At 33.2% G+C, this 13,382-nt stretch overlaps 1 protein-coding gene across 4 annotated transcripts in view; it reads right to left on the reverse strand.

Annotated features, from left to right (window-relative positions):
- MED13L (mediator complex subunit 13L) overlaps positions 1-13,382 on the reverse strand; it is a 296,930-nt gene that overhangs the window by 247,066 nt on the left and 36,482 nt on the right. The window contains exon 1 of one of the 4 annotated variants that reach the window (XM_063085360.1): positions 6,945-7,033. The exons of the other annotated variants lie outside the window; for them this stretch is intronic. The gene's annotated coding sequence lies outside the window, so the exon portion shown is untranslated. Of the gene's footprint in view, positions 1-6,944; positions 7,034-13,382 lie in introns of those variants that run through there. 4 annotated transcript variants of the gene reach the window in all.

Consider the following 13,382-nt stretch of genomic DNA (forward strand, 5'->3'; position numbering starts at 1 on the left):
TATCACCTTTCTTCTGAAACTAAAAACCCCAGTACAATCTCAGAAAGTTGAGAGTTATGCTCAAGGTAACTCCTTGACATGCTGCCATTAGATCAAGAAGATTGTCTTCTGGGATGTTGCTATGGCAATCAGAGATGGCTATCCTAAAAAGAAAAAAAACAACTACTATTGTCAATTATAGTCTCAATACTAGCATCTAAAGACAAATCCTGTGCTAGAAGAGCCATTTATAAATGAAGCATAAAGCCTACTGCTCCCATAATTTGCATGTCCTGATGAACATTTAAAGTTTAGACTTCAGTTCTCACACCCCTCCAATAAACCAAGCAGATTTCCTTCCCCACCAATTAATTCCCTTTCACAAGGATGGATGGATGGATGGATGGATGGATGGATGGATGGATGGATGGATGGATGGATGGATGGAAAGGGGGGCAGGAATGAGGACAAGAAGGAAGAGAGGAAGGAAGGATCCTAGCTATATAAAAACAAACCAGGAATTTTTACATTTGAACTGATTGCAAATCAAAGGCAAAGGCAAATATGGAGGGATAAATATTTCTAAGTAAAAATAATAATAACATTAAAATTATTTGCAAGTTTCTTCTGGAGTGCAAAAGCTTTTTTGGTTTTTTTAACCACTTTTTAATTTATTCTTCCAAGTTCCTAAATCTGATGCTTCTGATTTACCTACACATAATGATCATGACCAAATAAGAGATCCTTTTCTTTCAAGGGGCATATTTCTGGTAGAGAATTACTCAGCTACAAGTTAGAAAAAGCCAATAAATTCTTTCTGAAATCTTTGCTCATCATTCCAGAATTTAAAGTCCATTCTTCTAGCAATCATGGCATTACATCCATTTTGTATAGATTCCCTTTATTTCTCTCTCTCTCACACTCTCCCTCTCCCTGTCACACACACATACACCCCTTGGGGAAAAAAAACACTAAAGTATCTTTAAAAGTACAATTAAGTGACAATAAATAAGTGTGGGATTCCTTAGTGAGGTAAACTGCTTCACTGGATACAAAGTTCTAAAAGTTCTCTTTTTAACCAAAAGGTCAGGTTAAATAATAACTATAAAATATAATATCCTCCTGTTAATATGTTGTAGTCATGGTAACAAAAAAAAATCTAAACTGTTTCTTGGACCATCTGACTCATCTTGTTATGCAATAACTCAGTTCTTAGAATCAAGAGCCATTTAATGAAAGTGGAATTACTCACCAAGAAAGCTTCTCTCCTCCCTTAGACTGTCAAAGGGTCAAGGAAGAAAACAACCTTGGGAACACCTGTTTCAAAGGTGTGAAGTATAAACCAAAAGCCTAATAACACAAAATCAACATTTCAATACTATATTTATATTCATCCCAAATTTGGATGAAATATATATAATACCAAATCTATCCTGATGTGGGCACTAGCAATGTCTTTAAAAAATATGATATTCAATAACAGCTTTTTTTCTTGACCTCCTTCAAACAACTGAGGCAGGAATGAGTAAGAATGATTGGCTCAAAATTACTTTATTCAACATGCTCAAAAGCAAATAAAATAGCCCAGTCTATATTGTAACTAAAAACCTTTTTATCTAACTCATTGCAGTTTCTACCAAATAGCCAGTAAGTGTATTTTGGTTAGCTCTGCACTACTTTATCACACACACAAAAAAATCCTTAAACATAATAATCTTTGCTTCCCCACAGACTGATGCATTTATTGGACTGATAAACTAAATATCAGGTCACCTTATTTAAAAGTGTAAGCCCATCATTCTGGCCTCACATGACTACTATCAAATAATACATACTAATGTTTTCAGAGCACCCCTCATTTTACAAATTATCAAAATCTACATTAAAATGTTAAAGGATCATTATATATGTATAAATTGAACTAGCAATAGGTTAATTCCTTTTAAATGTTCCAATAAAGAAGTATGTTTTTTGAAGGGATGATTAAAAATATTTTTTTTGTTTTATTTATGCTCAGTAATCTTGCATACTATAATATGATCTTTGTGCTTTTTTCCCCCACAAGTAGTCTAAATGATAATCAATGCTTCTTTTAAGTTAACATTCCCTAATATCTTTCAGAAGTGACAAAAGCATATTACAGGCTATCTTTCCCAACAGTCTTGGAAAAAGACTATATTCCACATAACCTTTAAACGCTTTGTTGATTGTCTAAAGGATAAAGCCAAGGAAGTCTTACACAATCTGGTTCCTATCTATCTATCTTTCCAGCCTCAAACACCCTCACCTATCCTGTCCCCTCTTCTACTCTTATCCTAGAAGCCCTGAAGACATGGAGTTACTCAGATTCCAGTTCAATTCAATTTCACCTATCCTGCTAACATATAAAAACCTAAAGTACTGGGATATCTTTCTTATTTTCAGATCCGCAATGCCTAGCATGGTATTTTGGAAAGAGTGATTGTTCAATGCATGTTTAATGGATAAAATGAATCCAAGCCTCTTTCCCTACAATTCATTGATTAATTTTAACACCAATAACTTAAAACTCTCCTTTCACAGAAATATTCAATATTTAAGGATCCAAAAACCAAATGTGGTTAAAAATATACAAAACTGCAATTTAATGGCCCTTATTGCATCAAACCAAGAATGATGGAACAGCCTCCTAACACTCCCCTTACCACCAACTTCCCTTCCCCAATTTATTTAAGATACTGCAGCCCAGATAGTCCTCAGGACTCCTGACATAATTCTTTGCTCAAGACTCTCGAGAGATCCCTCTAATGGTTACTGAATGGTGGTAATGCATTAACAACCCAGTATTCAAGGTTCCCCACGATCTGATTTAAACTGTCTTTCCAAATTTATTTCTTCCTCTTGTATTTATCACACCCCTCTCAACAGCCAAGCTGAAATTCTAGCTATAACCTGTACTTCACTGTGCCCTTGCCCTAGTTTGTCACTTTTACTAGACTCTCTTTCCTCTCTCCTGTCCCTGAAAACCTCTTATCCCAATTCACTCTCTGAAGCATTGTTTTAAATGCCACTTCCTCTGTAAAACTTGCCTAATCCCTATAACCAGAGGTGATCTCTACAATTCTAAATCCCCAGAGCACTTTATCTGTACCTCCATTATGGTTGCTACTACATATTAAAGTGCAGTACTGTTACTGATAGTCATCACTCCTACTAGCACCTAAACCTTCAAGAATCAAGGTTTGGCTCAGGAAAAGGGGGGTGAGAGATGCTTCTGGAAGAAAGCGATGCAACGGTCATGCAGTGGTTGGAAAAAGTGAAAACCATGGCAATGGCTGGCTCAAGGAGAACACCAAGTTTAGTCTAAACATGTACTGACTATTAGGAAAAAAATTGTGAAAGGTCACTTTACTGGTCAATGTAAGAAGCATGCAGCCATGCTAGGTATTGAATCCATTTTCTCATGTTCCATCCACAGAAACATCCTATTTAATGTAGGGAATTCAGCATAGTCAAGAGAAATTTGGTGGCTTGAGAAACGGTTATTGGAACAAAGACCAATGTGTCATTATTGTGTTTGATTTGACACTGAGTATCTCCAACAAAGATGTAGCTATCTAACTGGCAAGAAATCTGGTATCAATGTTTAAGAACACCACATAGTAATATATGGCAGCAAAGGTAATGTTAAGGACAGAAAACTTTGGGCAAAAGCCACTGTCTTCCACTCAAAGAAGAAAGCTTTAACACTTTGACATTTAAAATGATTTAATGATAATTTGGGAAGTCTTTCCCTTTGGCTTGATAGAATATTAATTGAAGACCCTAACCCAATTTTGTTGAAATGTGTGTTGTCCCCTATGAAGGTTATTGCTGCCCAGGAAAGACAAGTGACACATGAGCATGACTAAGAGGCTGCTCAGGCACCTACCCACCTGAATGAAGATAACAATCTATGTGGGGAATAAAGCAGGAGCGAAGTAAGAGAAATCTAGTTTTTAATAAGCAACTACCTTATGGTATATCTTTATGACATAAACTTAATCTTGGGAAGCTGGAGGAAATAAATGACTAAAGGCATTTTTTTAAAACTTTGTAATTTGAACATGCAAATTTAGCTGTCTTGAACCCTAAATACATACCCCTTGAGTTTCAAATATAGAATTAGTAAAGCCCTATCATCCTCCTCCCCCCCACCAAAAAAAGTTCAAGTCTAGCTCATCTTTCTATCATCCCAAGGTAATGACATCTTACAAAAGACAAATGGAGTTATTGGTTTTTTCTAGCTTTCCTTAACAGTGTCCAATAACTTTAATCTAGCTCCATAAGTAAAACAGTCTCTTCAAAACTGATACATAGGGCCGAGCCCGTGGCGCACTTGGTAGGGTGCTGCGCTGGGAGCGCGGCGACGCTCCCGCCGCGGGTTCGGATCCTATATAGGACTGACCGGTGCCCTCACTGGCTGAGTGCCGGTCACGAAAAAACGACAAAAAAAACAAAACAAAAAAAAAAAACTGATACATAATACTAATACTGATACTGGTACTGATACTGATACTGGCAATTATTGACTCCTCCCCCTAAATATAACAAAGTCAAGGTCAGTTTTTACTCTGTTCAAAACAACAAGCACTTGAAGACTCCTGCAATGCCAACAATTATAATTATGTCAACCAGCCAACATGTACAACAAAAACATGCTTTTTATATCCAGCATGCCTTTACCCTACCTCTGAAATTCACAGTTGAGTACTCTCTGTACTTTTTGGCATTTTCCAGAAATTCAGTCTTCAGAAAACAGTTGCATATTTAAGACACCAACATTTTTATGTGTGACATTAAGACCAGACTTTTGAGAAAAGGATAAAGAAGTTTTAAAAGACTCTCCAAATTTCCTCTCCAAATAACCCCAGAAAAAATCTGTAATTTAACAGAGGACTTATCAGCTTTATGCAAAGCATTGAAGGCAGGCAGTGAAATATTCTAGGGCTGGTTTTCCCAAAGAATTTATTACATTTAGAATTCAATGGTAACTTAAATTTTCCTCACTATTTCCATAAATCCAAAGGCCCACAAAGAAAAACTTCAAAAACTTTTTCTACTACAAAAGGAATGCAAATGAACTGTCTACATATATAGTTTTTTAAAGATCTAAATAAGTGTATACTATAAGAATTTACACCATAGTTCTTACAAGTTAGAATGAAAAGTGTTAATGGATAGTCAAGGTAAAAAAGCCAATTCTATACATCATTTTGGTCAGTTCTTTTTAGCAAGTGTTCAACCTCCTAATGCCTAAAGTCTGAATTCCAGAAATTTCTTACCAAATTAAGTTCAACTGCCAAACAATTTTTTGAGTGAGAGAGCAAAACTATCTGTAGCACTACCTATGGACTAAAGCTATTACATATCAGATCAGCTCTGTTAACACCATTATAAACTGATTCATCTTTCCACAAAATACACATCAAATAATCATGGAATCAATGAAAACCTCCATAAAATAATAATCTGGATTACTGTTTCAATGAATATTTACTTTTTCCAAACTCTTGCCTTCTACTCAGAGATTATCAAGAGAAAACAAGTATTTACATAGCCAACTTCTAGATTCCCATTTCTCTTAGCAGTCAATCAAAATACATATACTGGGTTTAAAAAGAGGCTATCAAAGGTTTTTTGCTTTGATATAACTAGACTGGCAGAGGATAAACTTTATAGTCTATATGCCTGAGAATTACTTAGCCAAATAAGTTACTAGGCAAAATTTTGGGCACAGTACTTAATCTTGGGAAGACTAAAAAGCTGAAAAAAGCTGTATGATTCTTCTATTTAAATAAAACATCTCAACTAATACACGATTGAACTAAAGTCACTGATTAGTTTGCAGTCCCTCTAGTGTTCAACTAGTTAAATTAACAGTCTCAATATGGTAAAAGCTGCAACTTACAACTACTAAATTTATCCCACATATTAAATAAAAATGAGTTTTATAAACACAAAAGAAAGTATAGAAATGAATTGGCAGAATCTTGATTTTTTTTCTCTGTAAATCATTAAGATTTAGAAAGAATAAATCCAGAACTACTTTCCACTGCAAGACTGATGACCAATCACCTAGCCTGATGCTTAGCACATAAGAAATGAACTATAAATATCTGATTGTCTCATTCCTAGTTTTCAACAAATAACTCTTTCAAACCATCATTCATTCCTAGTTTATTGCTAGTATAAAATTAAGCACAATAAGCACAAAAAAAATTATTCTACAAATAAAAAAACAAATGTGGAAAAGGAATAGGTTTGTTATGGCATGCAGCATGAATTTGGAGTAATAATCCTCGTTAATCAAATACTCTTAGTAATTCTGTATATATGATACTAAAAAATAGTCCAAAATTACTCTGGTCAACTGATAATTAAGATATACCATACACTGTAATTTTTAAGGAATAAGATCATAATCCCTACTTAAAATGATATGAAACATAATTTTTTTATTCTAAAATCCCTTCAGGAGCAAGGGCATAGATATTACAATCATCCTTGCACAGCCAAAAGCAGAAAACAGCCAGTTAAAAAAGACCACTTTTTTAAACATCAAATGCCTATTTATGATAAAATTAAAACTATACTGACAATGCTAGGTGGAAAAGAATCTCAATTTCATCAACAGGTAGAAAGTATGACCAAAACTATAAATTGTAAAATTATATCTTTATTTTGCATCTAAATTCATAAAGATTTAAATATTTTGACAGTGGAGTTCATTAAAGGAAAAATATAACTATGAAACGCATTTACACAGCATTTAAATTTATCTGCTTTTCACATTCAGTTCATGTTGTAATATAAAATAAAGCTGTAATTCCCATATTACCAATAAGAATAAAAGATAAGCAAATTTAAACGGTTGTCTATGATGACATATATTATAGGAAGAGGCATGATGTGAACACTCAATCCCTTGTTTTTAGTTTACTTACCATACTTATCTTATGGCCATATCTATCTCTTCAAAGGTAAAAGATAACAAAAGATTGAAAAATTTCTTCCTGACCTCTGTTCCATTTTGGTTATGTGAGGGTGAATAGGAGGTAGTAATCCTCAATCCATGACCTATACTGCTGCTGAATGCCAGCTGAGCTACAGTTACAAATGGAAAAACAGAATGAGAGATGGTTCCTGTCCAAGAAGGTCTGACTCACTAATAATGATGGAAAGACTCTGAGCATCCCCTGGGAGTCAGCTGTGTTCCATGTGTTGTCAAACCAAAATTTTGACTAATGCAGGGAATCTAAGCAACTGCAGGTATAATTAGGAGTGTGTTTGCAAGCATCTTGGAGGGGACAGATCAGCTTTATCTACAGTCTTTGAAAAATGACATTTTAAAATTAAAGAACTTGCAAAGTACTAAGTTGCTATCTTAAATATTTAGAAAGCAGATGCAACCAAAGGACTACCTTCATAACAATTGAACAAAAGATGTGTATACTGATACTAAAAATTGTCAAAGGATTAAATCATTTACAATCTCATTTTATCATGTAATCTGTAGCCATGATATTTAAAGAAGCTAGTAATTAATTCAGGATTTCAGGGTAAGAGATAGAAAGTTCAATGTAAGTTACTGGTCAATTTGATTTTATAGTGAAACATTCAGTACTTTCTCAGAGACAGCCTTACCCAAGCAATCGCAGGTAATCATTTCCATGTAGCAAATATCAACTCCAGTGTTGGACTGGCAATTTATAACATATGTAGGACAGCCAAGGTCATTCAATCCATGATATATTTATAAGTTAACATGATTCTGACACATAAATATCATTAAGCACCTTTACCAAATAAATAGTACTCTTCCACAGCCATCTGCTTTACAGGACAATTACCACACAAGCTTTTTGCCAAATGCCCAAAGTACTTGCTATCCACAACACTAATAAAAATAATTTATAGAAAATTATTCAATTAATTAAGTAAAACTTTTTAAATTCTCATTTTGAAAATTAAACTATACACCATAAAAAATAACTTTTAAAAAAAGGAAGAAAATTATGTCATTGCCTTTTCAATATGCAGTTAAAAAAGAAATCAATGCATCAAGAAAATCTTTCAAATGTGATCACACACTTTCCCTAAAACAGTCTCCTATAACAAGAGCACGTTTTCCTATGTGATCCAGGGTACCAGGAAGAGTTCCTAGTAATCAATGGTGCTAAACTGATAATCTTTACACAAACTTCTACTATACTCATTAATCTACTAATTAGTTTTTATTCAACAAATATGTGCCAGGCCTTATACTGGTCTTGGAATTACAATGATAAGTGAAAGTCAGATGCAGGCCCTACCTCCATACAGTTTATAACCTATGTAGAGCTTCTATCTAGTCTTATGCAAAATCCCTCAAAAACCCCAAGTATCTATTAAGTGCAAATTATTTAGCCTAGTATTTAAGCTCCACGCCCAACAGGCACAAATATGCATTTTTTAATCAATTTCTCAGTTTTTACTCTTCCCCCAATAAACATTCCTAACTTTCCTTCTCTATATCCTTTTGCACATGCAATTGCACATATGTGTTTGCCCTGATGTAGCCATATATCCAAATTCTATCCATCCTTTAAGATTCAGCTTAATAAATCAACTCTTCCTCCAAACTCTCCCTCCTTTCATATAACTCCAATAATACCATGGGCCCCTCTTAGATGACATTACTTTCTACCCTTTAGCAATGTTCTGTGTACATATGTTATCTTCCTCTATTAGATTCCCAGCTTCTGAAATGCAAAAATGTTTCTGATTCATGTCTATATTCTACATAGCACCTAATACAACGTAGGCTCAATAAATAAACACTGAACAAATAAATGTTGATAATTTTAAATATAAAAGAACATTAAATAATGTCAATACATTCATAAAGCTCAAAGAATGCTTTTAAAGCATTCTGTCATATACCATTTGATCATTACTATTATATACTACTATAATTTTAAATGTGTGGGCAGCTGGGCTGAATCAGTGCTGACCCCAGGACATCCCATGAAAGTGTTTCTATCCCCATAAGTACCCCTAACCATACTGGGAATCAAATGGAAATCTGTGCATATCTGGACTAATCAGTGATACTGCTATATTTAAGTCATTCGACCTTTTTTTGGTAAAATGAGTGATTACTGGGGATGGCGGGGGTAACAACTAAATCTGTTTTAGGGCTCTGGCTGAGTTCTGGTTAATGAAGCCTTTATTGAAGCGATGGGAATAACTGCTCCAGCCACCTCTGCTACTCAAATCAACAGCTTCTTTTTGTTATAGTCTTCATGAAACCAATAAACAGTATGACAAACGTTTCCATAATAGGAGTCATTGTCAACAAATGCTATTTCCTCCTTAAACAATCAGAGTTGTATGGAATTTGTCCAAGGATACCAGTGCAGGTGTACTTTTCATTATTAAGTATCTACTAGGCTACTCTTAAAATAAGCTAAAAATATAGCACCTGAAATTTAACTGAGAGTATCTAAATTTTTCTCCTTTAGACTAAATATATTTCTGTGAATAACATGCCTTCTTATAAATAGCAAACACCAAAATAGCTTACATTTAACCAAGTTCAAGATTACCTGTGAAAAATAAAATAATCTTAATGAAGAGACCTCATCTTGAAGAGGTTCACCCTTACCTTATTCAGGCAGTCATTCCACAAGTATTTACTTATTTCGTACCGGTGTCAGAAAGTAAGCCTTCAAAAAGATTAGCAAATAGTCTTACCTACTCCAAGCCTAGCTAAGTCAGAAATAAAAGTAATTTCTAAAAAGGAAGACATTTGCACATGACATATTAAATAGGAGCAAGAGGCTACTAATGACAAAAAGATTTGTGAACACTCTAACCTTCACTTTACCACTGTACACATAAAATCTTTTTCAACAAAAAGACACTTCATCTTTATCCAATTTTTATTTTATTCTCTTTTTTTTTTTTTAATCAAGCTAGTTCTGCTGCATGATTAACTACAAACTGCAGGGTATTATTCCACAATACCCTGGCAACCAGCTCATATTCAGTTACGCTATCACAGCACACACACACACACACACACAAAAAACTAATTGTATGATCATGTGGATATTGTAGAAGCCCTCTAGTTCAATTCTAGATGGGCCTCAAGAGGATAATGCTTATTCTGTTGCACTCACTGCCAAATCACAATATGAAAGAGCCAGGATCAAAACAAGACCCAATTATACAAAGAGTGTATTTTATCAATGTCTGGTTTATAAGAAATAGGTATGTGGCCCCATACTTGTGGAAAATTGTTCAAAAATATTTACATAGATAGAGCTTTATAGAAAATTACCAACACTTACTAGCCATAATGATATTCAATGAGAATCTCTTTAGGTAGCATCAGGACAGCAGCTCAGTCATGAAAAGCTTAAAGCAACAGAGTCCAATTTCATGATTCCCTAGTGATTAAAACACATTTCTATAGTGTTTGGATCTTTTGGGGGGAAAAAATCATATTTATGTGTTATTTCTACCATTAGGATTTTTTTTTTTTAGAAAGAATTTAAAAATCTTAGCTCCTAGTGATGCTCATGGCTGAGTAGATCAAGTTCTAATTTCTATTTGCTCAAGCACCACAAAACAAAACCAAATGGAAACCGTATATGATTTTTTCAGACAATTATTCACAGAAAGTTAAGCACAGAGATCTATAAACCGGCTTAGTCTATTATACTCTAAACAAGACCAGAGACTATGGAACAGCTAAATGGTAGCCTAAGCAACAACCACCTGCTTCACCTAATTGTTATCCCATTCTTTTGCTATATATCTATGATATTTTTTTTAAATATCTGGGCCTATGACAATAGATCTATAAAAAGAAAACAGAAGGAAAAAAAGACCTCTAATGACAGCAGATATGTACTCATAAATTCTGACTTTTCAATTACCTCAATAATATACTTTATAAAAGTATATGCTAACTTCTATCAAATTTAAATATTCAAATATGTTGTATTCATGTCAAGTTTTTATGACTCCAAAACCATTTTTATTTATTTTATTTTTACTTCCTCTGTTATCAATTAGTATGTGCTCATTTCAGAGGATCTAGACTAAATGTATGAGCTGATGCTATCTGAATCAACATTTCCCAAATGTCAGAGAAAACACTTAAAACCAAAGAAGATAAGTCCTCTGTCCAGAATTATGCAAGCCAGTGTTCTTTCTGCAAGTACAGGAAATAAAGTTAATTTGATATAAATAGAATTGTTACAGTTATGTGGGATTTATTTAAATTGGCCAGGTAAAGTTAATTTACTTAATACGGCACAATCACATAGTTTGTTATGGACAGCCTCCCAGCAGATAATAGTCTCAATTTTAAAAGGTACAAAATACAGATTTGGGACCCACTACTGCTAGTGACATGACTAAGTTATGGATCTTTTGTAAGCCTCAGTTTCACTTTGGTATGCTAAATTCAACATATAAATGGGAAAGGTCACTCACTGACAACCCACCAAAAGCCATTCCCCACTTCTTCCTTCTCTAAGAAAATCTCAGTTTAAGGACTTTTTATCTCATCTCCTACATAAAATACTCTGAACAGTTAGACCAACCTAATGCCATTTGAATATGTCAGCAATGAATTTGCTTATAAAGCAAAAGGTGTTCTTCTCTATATACGTAATTTTATCTCCCTACCCCATTCAATTTGAATGTTCAAATATATAATTCTTTCTTGAATTATTTAGGGCCTTAAATTCTACTAATACTTAAACTTCTTCAACTTTCCACATTCAGATTCTTACGTCAACCTCCCTGAACAAGAGATAAAACAAGGAAACTATCTTACTGGGCAAAGAAATCTTCAGCTATACCACCTTAATGTACAACCACACCTTCTAAATCTCAAAGTTTTCCATTAAAGGACAAGCTTTTGAAACAAAATATATACAAATGAGAGAGGGTATTATATAAAAACATGGCTAATCTTAAAATTGCTAAATAGTTATATGTCAGTCACTATGTATTCATCATTAAAATTACATCCAAAAAAAGAAGAAAAAAGACTATAATATACCAAATAACAGTTTACCTAGTGTTAAGTCAATTTTCAACCCTATTTGTTCCAATCGTGACTCTAATCTCATTAAAGGGGATTTTACTCAGGTTTATTTTATACAAGTAGGTGACTTTATATCAATGCAAAAAGATGAGACCATAATGTCCATATGTACCAATACATAAATCTCCCCAATCAACTGATTTAACTTCTTGCTAAAGCAACAATCTTTTACATTATATTTTTATTTTTTACCAATTGTTTATATCATATCATTAGAACATAAGCTCTTATACGGTATTTCACCACAATTTCAGTATAAATGTCTCATTTTTCATAGAAAAAATTAATTACATGGCTCAGCCTATGGTAACACATCAATTTTATTTACATTCAAAAGTTAAACTTCAGTTTGTTCTCTCAATTTCAAGCACATTTAGCTTAATAATTCTATCTAGTTCATTAGATCTTTTTCTGTTTTTCATATGAAAGAATTCTGAAGTCATTATGATCTTACCATAATTTTACAATATGAATTTATTGCTTACCAAAGTCTTAACAAATATTTTTCTTTTAAGGGTATAATTATTAAGTCTATTAAAGTAAGTATGCACTAGACTCATTTAGACAATTATCATACAGTGAAAACATTACTGTTTTATAGCTTTGGCTATAACTAATTCTTTCAAAACAAAACAGGAAAATAGAGCAGTAATATAATTAATAAAAGAATGAGAAAATTCACATCAAGTCTTGAACAATTTAAATCGCAGTAAAATCAAGGTATACTAACTTCGTAAACTACTTAAAACTAGCTACTATTTACCACTGGACACATGCTTTCCCTGAAAGTGCTTATTTCTCATGAAATACTAATATATTTTTCTATTATTATCCATAAAATAACAATAGAAAAGGTAAAGAAAATTTGCTTTTCAGATGCACCGGTAACAGTCTCAAAAACTGTGAAATAAGTGTTGCTAGATAAAATACAATAAATTTACAGTGCCTTTTTTTAAAATCACTAGAATTCTATACTTGAAAAATAAATAAATCCAAATAATGTAAAAAGATCATTTTCAAATTCAGTCAGAGATTAATTTCAATGACTCATAAATTCACCACCAATAATGAAAAAAGAGGTACAGAAACATGGTGGAAAAATGTCAAAGATCACATTTTCTCCTTAGAAGAAATTTTCAAACGGAATGACATTCTACCTAGAGATAATTTCATTCCCATCAATTTCATACATAGGAGTCATTACTTTCCCAGAAAGCAATTTTTTTTCATTTCAATTGAGAATAACCCATTTATAACAGTGATTAAAATTATTTTA

Source organism: Cynocephalus volans, chromosome 2 (assembly GCF_027409185.1).
Source record: "Cynocephalus volans isolate mCynVol1 chromosome 2, mCynVol1.pri, whole genome shotgun sequence".
Taxonomy (NCBI): Eukaryota; Metazoa; Chordata; class Mammalia; order Dermoptera; family Cynocephalidae; genus Cynocephalus; species Cynocephalus volans.